This window comes from Rhinatrema bivittatum, chromosome 3 (genome assembly GCF_901001135.1).
Source record: "Rhinatrema bivittatum chromosome 3, aRhiBiv1.1, whole genome shotgun sequence".
Classification (NCBI taxonomy): Eukaryota; Metazoa; Chordata; class Amphibia; order Gymnophiona; family Rhinatrematidae; genus Rhinatrema; species Rhinatrema bivittatum.
In genome coordinates, this window is record NC_042617.1 from 369220844 (window position 1) to 369234361 (window position 13518).

At 42.0% G+C, this 13518-nt stretch overlaps 1 protein-coding gene across 5 annotated transcripts in view; it reads left to right on the forward strand.

The window, feature by feature from the left end:
* Positions 1-13518, forward strand: part of ME1 (malic enzyme 1) — an 869023-nt gene that overhangs the window by 219140 nt on the left and 636365 nt on the right. The gene's annotated exons all lie outside the window — the stretch shown is intronic.

A 13518-nucleotide genomic window follows, 5' to 3' on the forward strand; every position in this document is an offset into this window, starting at 1 on the left:
CGCGCACGCATCCATGTACACACAGACTTGATTTTATAACATGCTCGCGCTGACATTTTATTTATTTATTTATCTATCTACTTATTTATTTATTTAAAGGTTTTTCTATACCGACGTTCGCAGAGCAAGCATCACATCGGTTTACAAGTAAAGTGGGGAAACAGTATATCAAAATCATAACTGTGCAGTACATATAATGAAGGACATGAATATAGATGAATATAGAACATGAATATATAAAACATGATTTTATAATCTGCGCGTGCAAGTGTGGGTGGTGTGCACAAGGTGGGGAGGACTTAGGCAATTCCCACGTGACGACGCATTCCCTCCCAGTCCGCTCCAATTAAGGAGCGGACTGGGAGGGAACTTCCCTACCCCCCTACCTCACCTTCCCTACCCTTCCCCTCTACTCCGCACCCCCAAGGTTTTTTTTTTTTTAAATCTTTGTTCAGCAAATTACTTCAGCTCCCAAGCTGAAGTAAGTTGCGCGTGCTAGGAGCCGGGTATTCGAGTCAGCGAACAATGATGCTGTCCTGGCCCCGCCCTGCTCCTCCTCGCCCCCCTCCGGCCTGCCCCTTTCAAGGAGCCTGGCACTTATGCGCGTATCGGGGTTTACGTGCGTGGCCAGGCTCTTCTAAAATGTGCGCAGCGCGCGCAAGACCCACTCGTGCGCATAACCCCCGGATTTTACGCACGCGGGGTATTTAAAATTCACCCTATATTAGCTGACCCACCTTTATCTACATGGTTGTTAACACTTTCAAAAAAATCTAAAGATTTGTAAGACAAGACTTCTCTTTGCTAAAATCATGTTGATTTTTCCCTATTGAGCCAAGTCTACCTATATAGCCACTAATTTTGTTTTTAAGAGTAGCTTCTACCTTTTTGCCCAGCACTAGCATGGGGCTCAGTGGTCTAGTTTCCTGGATCACCCCGGCGCATTTTTTAAATTAGTTTTGCATTGGCCACTCTCCAGCTTTCAGGTGTTATGGCAGTTTTAAATGATAGGTTACAGATTACTAGCTACTATATAAATTGAAAATATATAAAATATCCCAGAGGTAACAGTCATAAAGTGATCCATACAGTTTATCACATATATTTATTACCCAATATACAAATTCATATTAAAACTTGCCAAATTGTATATCAACTTAAAATTTTAGATTATAGACCTTAAGGTGCTCAAGAATGAGACAGCAGTGCTTAATGACCCTGTTATTTGACTTGATTAAAATGCAACTCACCCATCCATCATACACATTTATTTTTTTTTTACTTTTTATTTATGATTTTGAAGAATTACAAGGAACGCTTTGCACAGAAACATAGAGAGTTTAGCAAAAGAAAAAAATCCATAGTAAGGAAATAAATCATGCAAAATGATTTAACAAGCCTAATATTCTCTTAATTTAAGCTTTCCAACTATAAGGGGGGGGGTGGGGCTGGAAGAGAAATGCAGGAGATACAAAAATAAAAGGAAAAGAAAAATCAGTGGAAGTTGACTCAGCATGAACCCAACCCTATTTTATACATAGAAGAGTTACAATTTATGTCGGGGATGCACTGGAGAAGCAACTGTCTTCCCATCAAGAAAGGATTTAAGATATTCTGGAACATAGAAGACAAACACTCTCTCAATGTTTATGACACGCAGGGATATCTGAGTAAAAAAAGAAGTCTTCAAACCCTGAACCTCCAAATGCAGGGCCAAAAAACTCCTATGCCTTTCTTGTTACCCTAGCCATGTCAAGATAGATCCTGACTGGATGTCCCAGAAAAATCCAACAACATATTTTTAAAGTAACTTTTCATGATGTAAGATGACACATGCTCACAAAAAAGGAAACTAGTAATATTGCCCTCAGTTATTGCAATAGGAGTAGACTCAAGAAACTGGGTTAAAGTAGACATCCAAAGAAACCTGTGGGACATCACCCTGGCTAGAAGTTTTCTTAAATGGGAGAAAATACATTTTATTAATAACGGGCCTGGACTCGAAAGTAAGATGTAAAATGTAAAAAACCCCCCAAAACTTCCTAAAAGTCATTTGGGGTAATTCACCCATTACCCTGGGAAAGTTTGTGAATTGCAGTGTAGGCAGACCGTCCAGTCCGTTACTACATGTCTTAGTTCCATTTCCAGAAACATAACATCTTGAGCTATCCATATACAAATACTAGAAGTCTAAAAAATATGTAAGTAGAGTGTATAACACTGGATGCAGAAGTAGATCTAATTGGCATCTGAGGAGGGAACGGAGGCAGGCTGCACGGCTCGGCGCGCGCAGGCTGCCGATTTTGTGCAGCCTTGTGCGCGCTGACCCCGGATTTTAAAAGATACGTGCGACGTACTTTTTAAAAATCTGCCCCTTAGTGCAAGAAGATAAGGTGCCCCCTGGAGAGCAGGTCCTTAACTACAGGATCACTTCCTGTAATGTCACTTCTCCAAAGCAGCACAAGAGCTCCTAGACTAATTTCAACCATTGTCTCTTGATCTGTATGCTTTTTTTAAAATTAGATTGTGAGCTCTATTGAGCAGGGAATGCCCCTCGTATGATGTTTGTACAGTGCTGCATATGTTAAGGAGTTCTACAGAAATTGGAGCGGCCTCTGAGGGAACTTTCTTTCCGGCGCCCCCCACCTTCCCTTTCCTTCCCCTAACTAACCCGCCCCCCGGCCCTAACTAATTCCCCCCTCCACCTTTATTTCAAAAGTTACGCCTGCCCAAGGCAGGCGTAACTTGCACGTGCCGGCGCGCCATGTTCCGGTCTGGGGGCTGGTCCGGAGGCCGCGTCCACGCCCCCAGAACGCCCCTGGGCCCAGTAGTAGTAGTAGTAGTAGTAGTAAATAACAGACTGGAATTGAGATTATGCTGCTGTGTTACTAAAGGTTTGCTCTATATGCTTCTGTGTCTGCCTCACATCGCTGTCATGCATATTCATTAGGGATATCCTAGAAATCGGACTGGTTTGTGGCCTTCCAGGATTTTGATTTGAGACACCTGGTTTAATTCATAAATTCCATATATATATATATATATATATATATGTGTGTGTGTATAATATAGAAAGAGAAAGATATATTTACACTGGAGAATGGAGAAAGGAAGGGAAAGGGTGTGTGATAGGTAACTGAAGTCTATTCCTCTGGCAATGTCAGTTTTTTCCAGATGTAACTTTGCATACTTTGATGTATTAGTACACTTTATCTCTTTTCTGCACTCTAGAAGTGGGCTTTGCATAAACATCTTTGTGGTGTACTGGCAGATCAAAGCCCATTCCTGAAGTTACTTCAGATACTTGACTGACTGTGGAATGGTCAGTCAGAAAGATGTAGACAAGGGAAAGAGCTACACTCAAGGGAAGTAAAGGAAAAGTTAGGAACATAAGTGCAAAACATCTCTGAACTCTCTCACTCTTGACTACAGCTAAAAACACACACCCTCTTTGCAACATCTCTGGACCTTACAGTGATTTTCCAACCACCCACTACCCCTGCCAAGCTGATTCTGAATATTTGGATTTCTATATTAGCCAACTTGGACAACCAAATGAGTCATGAGAAAAGTCAGCTTAATCTAAGTTGATTTTTAACTCTGGACAGGGCCAATTTGCCCATCTCTAAATATTTAGCTTTCTTTACTTGTCTATATTTATTAGTGTCACTTAAAGATTCTTTCAAACTTGTTTGATACTGCAATTTTTTTGTCTGCTTTTCTGTTTCATACTTTTCATGAACAGAAAAAAAGTTAAATAATAACAAAAAGAAATATATAAGGTGATATCTTTTTATTGGACTTAAATTCATTTCTTGACCAGCTTTCAAGAGCTAATGCTTTCTTCAGTCAGAATTCAGAACTGTAGTGTTTAGCCTGACCACAGTCTATGAGGGACCCAGTTTTACAATTGGTTATCCCATTCTACCTAAGTGAGAGAGGGTTTAAAATGACAGCTCTTTATTTTATGTATTGGAATTTTTATGTCTTTTCTTGTTTTGCATACCTTTGTCGCCTCATATAACTTGCAGAGTTTCTTATTAACCAAACCAAAACCATTTTCTGGAACTGAGTACACAGTATTTCTTTGGCTTATATGCACCTTTTTCTTGCCAAAAATGCATTTTTTTTCATAGGTACAGAATATGGGGAGGACAATTTATCCAGGTAAAATGGCTTGTCTAAATATTGCCCTCTGGTTAGCTAAAAGTATGAGTGGTGGTCTGTATCGTGCATGCTTTCAGTTGGGTTGTGAGGAGGCATTTCCAAAGATGTGTTTAGATTGGGGAAGGAAAATAGCACACAGGATGACATTTTTGTAAGTAAATTATCCCCTTTTAACCATCCACATAAAAGAGCAGATGCAAAGTATATGGTCACTTAATTTATGCTAATTTTTAAAGAGGAACAATGCAGACTTTTTTTTTCCAAAAAATCTACATAAGGTATGCTTGTTAAAAGATCATAGATAATCAAAAAGACACAGTTTATTCCAGTTAGTCCATGCCTTTCCTTTGTTTGCTCAAGGTGAGATTACAGCAAAGTAAAACTGCAGTGGAATTAATTTTCAAACTATTTTCACATATAAAATCAACATATACACTTAGGCCTGGATTCTCTAAGGTCGTAGACCTTAGAGAATCCAGGGATAACGGGGGGGCGGGCGGGCCTGCGAAAGCCGGCAGCCATTGTACCACTGCGGTGCGTTGGCTGCCGGCTTTCGCACTGAATAACTACACCATAAAAGGTGTGGTTATTCGGTGCGAAACTGGCGGCGATAATGGTCCTTACCTTTCGCCAAAGCGATGTCTTCGCAGCGTCCGCCCTGACTCCTCCCCTTCCGGTGCCGACGCTGCCCAGAACCCGCCCCGATTTAGAGAATGACCCCCCCTTAGGTAGTGCGTATATATTGATTTTGGAAACATCATGAGTCTACGTATACCTGCAGTGTTGCACATAAATATTAGCGTGGGAGGTGGGGGAGTGATTGTTGAGGGGTGCTCCTAGGTGGGGTTTAGAAGGACATGCACAAGTTGCTATTTTATAAGCAGTATGCAGGCTTACATTTCCAAACTTGCCTGTGCACAATATTACACGTGCTAATTAAATCACAGAAGTGAAATTGCATTTGTGTTTTGTTTGCAGTTTTTAAGTGGAAGGTCTGGGTTAGCTGGTGGGAATTCAGGTCGATGTGATGGAGGGTTTGGGTGAATTAGTGGAGGTATCAGCAAACTGGTGATTGAGCACACGCATGAGTAAGTGTTGTCAAAAGTGGTGTACATGCCTCCGCATATAATGCAGGGGTTTTTATATGCGTAAAATACATGCACATAATTTTATGGGTTGAGAAAGTATTCGTTTTCTTGTATAACAAATATACATGCATACTTTTGGGGGCAGAAATGTGTGGTATTTTATAAACTGTGGCTCCTGTTCCACTGTTTAATATTAATATAAATCTCAGCAGGCTCACTTATGTGTGCATTTGGTGACTTATCCAGACTATTGAAAATTGTAATCAAAAATACAAATATAAAACCAAAAAAAGTAAAATATAGCATAAATAAGACTCTAAAACAGTCAAAGCAGCAACAGCAAAAGGATAATTAAAATCTAAACATGTTTTACCACAGCCATCCATAACCAGCGGTAAAATAACTCTAGATCCTACACTAAAAAAGCTTGACAAGATAAGAGTCAAATCTTAATGGTCTGTCTAAAAATTAACAAGTTGGAAATTAAGAAAATCTCTTTAGGGGCAAGTTACCAAAAATGGTTAGTAGCAAATCAGGGCAAGAGTATTTGGTGCCTTAGGTGAACCTTAGGTCATGTGCCCCACCCCCCAGTTGCCTATTGGCAGTAGCCACAGCACAGCATTCCCTCCTGCTGGCAGTAGTAGCTACACCCAGCACTCCCTTCCTTGGTGGTATTTGCTCTGGTAAAGCAACTTTCTGAGACTCATTCTGGCAGGTTTTGTGCCCGCATAATTTCGATGCTCTAGGTCAGTGGTTCTCAATCTTTTTTCTGTCGGGACATCTGATAGATGGTTCTCACATGCATGATACACTGAACACATGACAGTCACAAGGCTAAATATACACTTTGCATCCACAGAAACCCCCTCCCCCTGCCCCTGATACTCAGCAATGGGTATAAAGCAGAACTAGAGTATTCCCTGTGCAACTTACCATACAAAAAAGATATTCTGGTGTTACCTCAATAACAGCAACACAAACTCCCTCTACTAACAGGTGCAACAGCCCTACTTATAACAGCAGTTCACCACCAATGCATGTCCTGTTGAAAAAATACAACAAATAAGGGGCCTCATTTTCTAAAGTATCGCAGGCCTGCGATACTTTAGAAGATGAGGGGCGGGGGGCCGAAACGGGGGGCGGGCCTGCGCTAGCCGGCAGTGATCGCACAGTCGCGGTGCGATCGCTGCCGGTTTCGCACCCAATAGCGCCACCATAGGAGGTGTAGCTATTGGGAGCGAAATAGGCAGCGAAAAGGCACTTACCTTTTCGCTGTGCGCGCGTCGTTGCGGAGTCGGCCCCGGTGATGCCCCGACTCCTCCTCTTCTGGGGCCAACTCCACCCCCATTTTGGTATCGCACGCGAAAAGGGACATTTCGCGTGCGATACGTTTGGAAAATAAGGCCCAAGGTGAGGTATTTTATTAGCCATGCTAGTTAAATACCTCACCTCGGTCACCCAAGTACAGAAAGACCACAAATAATAAATATGGAGACAGAAACTGGAATGGAGATCTAAAAAAGCCACGCTGCATGCAATACAAAACTGGAGAAATGGAAACAGAAATATAGCATCTAACACAGTACCAGTATCTGCAATAATGCACACAAATTAATCTGAACAAAGTTACACCTGCATTGTGGCATGCACTCAAATGGTAACAACCCTACCTATAAAAAAAGAAACATTACAAATATTAAACCAGGTCCTAAACACCAATACACCTCCTATTAGGAAAACAAAACAAGCCAAGCTGCTGTAGATCCCCACACAGAAATAATTTTATAACTATACTAATAAATGTTTCAAAACAGCTGATGAACTGAATAACATCTAAAAATTAAATACTCTTAAAAAGTTATTTAAAATTCTCCAGACATCAATAAAATATTTCAAAACAGCAGACACATCACATAATACCAAATAATTAAAATGGCAGCCAATCAAGAAAAATGAACTTAAAACATCACCGTTAATTACCCTCTCCAGCAGCTCTCCTACTCCTTTCCCTTGCAGGGTCAGTGGCACACACCAGAAGCAGCAGTAGCTGCTGAAGCTTTCCTCATGGTTCTCTTACTTAGGGACCACAACCAGTCTGTCTCTCTCTCTCTCTTTCACACACACACTCATCAATCATCTTCCCGACCAGTCTCTCTCTCTCACACACATACACACACATGCACACCATTCACCTCCCTGATCAGTCTCTCTCACACATACACATGTCTTATCTCTGACAAGTCGTTCTGTTACACAGTGCTCTCTCTATCTTACACACTGGCTATCAATCACACACATGTTCTTTCTATCTCACACACAAGCTCTCAATCATGCACATGCTTTCTCTATCTTATTTACACAAAGGCTCTCAAACACACACATGCTTTCTCTCACACACATGCTCTCTCTCTCACTTATATGCTGGCTGGCTCTCACTTCCACTCCCTTCCTCCCTCCCCTGGAGCACAAATGGTAGCTGCAGCAGCTTCCTCCAACTTCCACGGCCCAAGAAAGAAGAATCCCATTGACCATGGGAGCTAAAGCTGCTGTCTTCCTTGCTGATCCCCAGCTGCTTCTGATTTTGCTGCAGGCCTGCGCTGCAGGCCTGCGCTGCTGCCTAGGGCCGATGCTGTCGCTACTGCTGCTACTTTTCAATGCAGCATGGCCTTTTCTTCTTGTGCGCCCCACTACACATCACTTCCTCTTCTGGGCCATGGGGGTGGGAAGAAGAAAAGGCTATGGTGCAATTGCTGGCTTCAACAAACACTGCTGCCGTTCCTGTTCGGCTGGGTTTGAACGTTCTGATAGCCCAGTTGGCAGCGGCAGCAGTGGAAGAATATCTGTGTCTCACTCGATGGAGGAAGGGGAGAGAAGAGCTATGAGGGACTGGGTAGCACGCTGGTATGTCGCAACACACCGGTTGACAATCTCTGCTATAGGTGACCACCTAATTTGCTTAATGCAAGTACTGGCTGTGCAGCAAATGAAAACAAATATTCCTTGTTACCTTCATCAAAAGAAGTTAGACTGGTGGTATCTTAAGAGTTCCATAGATTGACCTCAGCAGTCAAGTAGAGATATATATTTCCAACTTGGCTCCAGTCCATGAAAGGCTTTAAAAATCTGGTTAGTATTTATTTATTTAGTTGGTTTTGTATACTGTCACTAAGGGACAATCGTAACGGTTCACAACAGCAATAAAAAACAGTGAATCAAATCAACTAAACATAATATCATAGCCTAAAAAAATTCCTTCTCAGCAACATAAATGTCTAACAATAAAATGACTCTTAAAAAAAACCAACTAAATCACTAATAACATCAAACCATCCTGTGGCTCATGAAAGTAATATTTCAAAATACCATCATGTAACTCCGAAGATAGCTCTAGCCTAGTATATTTTTATATTGACAGTGAGACCTCATATATTATGGCGGGCTATTAATCCGTTTGCCCTTGAACGCCAATGTCAATATTATGCGGTGATATAATTTCAGCTTCACCGTATCAAAATGTTATAATCATCGGTCTCTCTGACAATTGTTAGTGGTAAGACCTTGTGTCAATGTACACCATATTATAAAGGGCAGTGGAAAAGGTGAACACTTATCGTGGCACAGTGTGCAGATGTGCAGCAGGGTTAAAGCTCTGGCGGTGGCCCGACACGGCTCGTGTTTCTGGGAACCTTCTTCAGGGGCCGCAGTATGCCAGTACTGTAATATAATAAAACTAGGTTAAGACTTGAAACGAGAAATTTTTAACACAAACTGCAAGCTGCTCGGTACCTACTTTTTCCCAAGACTGCCGGTATGTTCTGCTGTGGGGCTGCAGCGATATTCGGGCAGCAGGATCTGCCATTTTAGACTACCTGTTTTGTACCTACCTCTGAGGGCGGAAACAATTAATGCTGACGTCAAACCACTTAACTCAAATGGATTAACTAAATGAGCGACGACCATTCCACAGATTCATTGAGACCAAGAGGTGATTCAGATGATAGTGTAAAGATCCACCATTGTTCTCGGAAATTCAGTAATTGATTAATGTTGCCACCGCGGGAACTCGGCGTTATTTGTTCCAGGATTGTCCATCGGAGTTGGTCAAAAGTGTGGCCTAATGTGATACAGTGGTTAACCATAGGTGCCTCCATATTTGCGGTATTAAGGCGGCTCCGATGTTCAACCAGCCGCGTTTTAATTTTCCTGCTTGTGCGTCCAACATATGTTAATTGGCACGGACACTGTATCAAGTAAACCACCGATGTGGAATTACAGGTTGTTTCTGATCTTTTATAATAAATCTTGCCTGTGCGGGGGTGTTGCCAAGATGATCCCTCCATTGTGGTGGCACACATTCCACAACTGCCACATCCAATGTGATTACCTTGCTGAATGACTGTTTTCTGACCAGTGATTGCTGCGTGCACTACAAAGTCCTTTAAATTTTTGCTTCGTTGGTATGCAAACAACGGGTGCTCAGAAAAAATGTGATGCAATTGCAAAACATGCCAATGTCTTTTTATGCTTTGCATAATTAAATAAGATTTATCAGTGTGTGTGAGTACACAAATGTCAGTGGTGACAGGAGCCTGAATTTTGTATTCCAACAACCCTGATCGTGGGGAGTGCCACGCTCTTTTGAAGGCTTTGTATACTGCACTGTAAGGATATCCCCTAGAAAAAAACCTCTCTGCAAGGTTACCTGCTTGAGTTTTAAAGTCGAGATCTCGACTTTTAAATTGCAACTGTCAAACTTATGACGGATTCTTCTATCGCAATATTTCAAAATACCATCATGTAACTCCGAAGATAGCTCTAGCCTAGTATATTTTTATATTGACAGTGAGACCTCATATATTATGGCGGGCTATTAATCCGTTTGCCCTTGAACGCCAATGTCAATATTATGTGGTGATATAATTTCAGCTTCACCGTATCAAAATGTTATAATCATCGGTCTCTCTGACAATTGTTAGTGGTAAGACCTTGTGTCAATGTACACCATATTATAAAGGGCAGTGGAAAAGGTGAACACTTATCGTGGCACAGTGTGCAGATGTGCAGCAGGGTTAAAACTCAAGCAGGTAACCTTGCAGAGAGGTTTTTTTCTAGGGGATATCCTTACAGTGCAGTATACAAAGCCTTCAAAAGAGCGTGGCACTCCCCACGATCAGGGTTGTTGGAATACAAAATTCAGGCTCCTGTCACCACTGACATTTGTGTACTCACACACACTGATAAATCTTATTTAATTATGCAAAGCATAAAAAGACATTGGCATGTTTTGCAATTGCATCACATTTTTTCTGAGCACCCGTTGTTTGCATACCAACGAAGCAAAAATTTAAAGGACTTTGTAGTGCACGCAGCAATCACTGGTCAGAAAACAGTCATTCAGCAAGGTAATCACATTGGATGTGGCAGTTGTGGAATGTGTGCCACCACAATGGAGGGATCATCTTGGCAACACCCCCGCACAGGCAAGATTTATTATAAAAGATCAGAAACAACCTGTAATTCCACATCGGTGGTTTACTTGATACAGTGTCCGTGCCAATTAACATATGTTGGACGCACAAGCAGGAAAATTAAAACGCGGCTGGTTGAACATCGGAGCCGCCTTAATACCGCAAATATGGAGGCACCTATGATTAACCACTGTATCACATTAGGCCACACTTTTGACCAACTCCGATGGACAATCCTGGAACAAATAACGCCGAGTTCCCGCGGTGGCAACATTAATCAATTACTGAATTTCCGAGAACAATGGTGGATCTTTACACTATCATCTGAATCACCTCTTGGTCTCAATGAATCTGTGGAATGGTCGTCGCTCATTTAGTTAATCCATTTGAGTTAAGTGGTTTGACGTCAGCATTAATTGTTTCCGCCCTCAGAGGTAGGTACAAAACAGGTAGTCTAAAATGGCAGATCCTGCTGCCCGAATATCGCTGCAGCCCCACAGCAGAAACATACCGGCAGTCTTGGGAAAAAGTAGGTACCGAGCAGCTTGCAGTTTGTGTTAAAAATTTCTCGTTTCAAGTCTTAACCTAGTTTTATTATATTACAGTACTGGCATACTGCGGCCCCTGAAGAAGGTTCCCAGAAACACGAAGCCGTGTCGGGCCACCGCCAGAGCTTTAACCCTGCTGCACATCTGCACACTGTGCCACGATAAGTGTTCACCTTTTCCACTGCCCTTTATAATATGGTGTACATTGACACAAGGTCTTACCACTAACAATTGTCAGAGAGACCGATGATTATAACATTTTGATACGGTGAAGCTGAAATTATATCACCGCATAATATTGACATTGGCGTTCAAGGGCAAACGGATTAATAGCCCGCCATAATATATGAGGTCTCACTGTCAATATAAAAATATACTAGGCTAGAGCTATCTTCGGAGTTACATGATGGTATTTTGAAATATTGCGATAGAAGAATCCGTCATAAGTTTGACAGTTGCAATTTAAAAATCATGAAAGTAATAGTCAGCCAATGTAGCTCCCTGAGAATTGGCATAATATTCTTTCCCATATTGAAAGCCAATTAAAAAATGAGTGGCAATATTATGTGCGAATTGTAATTTATAAGTGACCCTCTTTTGGAGATCAGAGTACAAAGCATTACAGTATTTGATTCAGGAAGTGATTGATGCATGAATAATAGAAAGAAACATATTGGGGTTCATTTTACAAAAAAGCGAGAGCGCGTACTTTTGTTCGCGCACCAGGCGCAAACAAAAGTACGCCGGATTTCAATAGAGATGCGCGTAGCTGCGCATATCTTTTAAAATCAGGCTTCGGTGCGCGCAAGGGGGTGCACATTTGTGCACCTTGCGCGCGCAGAGCCCTGCGCGCGCTGCCCGTTCCCTCCAAGGCCGCTCCGAAATTGGAGCGGCCTCGGAGGGAACTTTCCTTCCGCCTCCCCCCACCTTCCCCTACCTAACCCACCCCCCAGCCCTTTCCAAACCCCCCCCCCACCTTTATCGCAAAAGTTATGCCTGCTTGAGGCAGGCTTAACTCGCGCGTGCCGGTGGCCTGCTGGCGCTCCATCACCCGACCCGGGGGCTGGTCCGGAGGCCTCGGCCATGCCCCCAGAATGCCCCGAACATTGCCATGCCTCCGACACGCCCCCCCCCCTAGCAAAGCCCTGGGACTTACGCGCATCCCGGGGCTTGCGTGCGCCACCGAGCCTATGCAAAATAGGCTCGGCGCGCGCAGGGGGGTTTTTAAGGGTTACGCACGTAACTTATGCGCGTAACCCTTTTAAAATCCGCCCCATTTTGTTCAAGATTTGTCGTTCTGCTATAACATTAATTCTATCGTAAATTCAGGATTTTTCAAACTACAAATACTTTGTGGACTGAAAAATCTCCTTGAGTCTAGTGACTTTTGGTTCAGGTGTCTGTATTGTCATTACTAGACTATTGTAATGCCGTTTATGTTGGCCTGTTTTATTCCTGAAATCAGCTGAGCTGCAGCATTCTGCAGTAATTGTAAAACTCTTATTGAATAGCCTGGTAAGCCATGTGTTAGAAATCTTGGCTGATGTACAATGGCTTAAGATTTATTATAGAATCAAATACAAAGTTGTGATGACTATATGCAGTTATTAAAGTTGGATTCTTTATCATGGGCAAATGTGCTTCTACGTATATACTGTACAACTCTTCAGATGCTCTTACATCATCACAGAGAGGTCATTTAGATATTCCCTCTGTAAAGTTAGCATCCTTGGCAGAAACCAGGGACTGTGGCTTCTCGGTGGCTGCTCTGAGTATATGGAACTCTTTACTTATGTCTTCATGGTTAATTGATTATACAAAAACATTTAAAGTGATACTGGAGACATTTTTCTTTGAACAAGCCTTGGCACGGTAATCTATGGCGCGGTAATCTATGGCAATTTCACCACTTTGGAGTATGAACTTCAGCAAATTAATCGGGCGTAAAATGTAATCATGCTGTATTGCTTGCTGTATGATACATAATTCATATGTAAGTTTACGAAATCTGATTATATTCTTTTTATCTTAATTATGTATGTATGTTGTACATTGCGTATGGCCTAGACATAAGTGACAGACAAAACACGCTTTTGATGTATTACTCTTAACTGAGCCCATATACTGGAACACAGCTCTAATCTGGAGTTCCATCATTAAACCTGAATTTAAAATGGCCCTAAGACAATGCACATAATCCTTAAATTGGGCAAAATAGAAGAATTTTAAATAAATAATACAGTATAT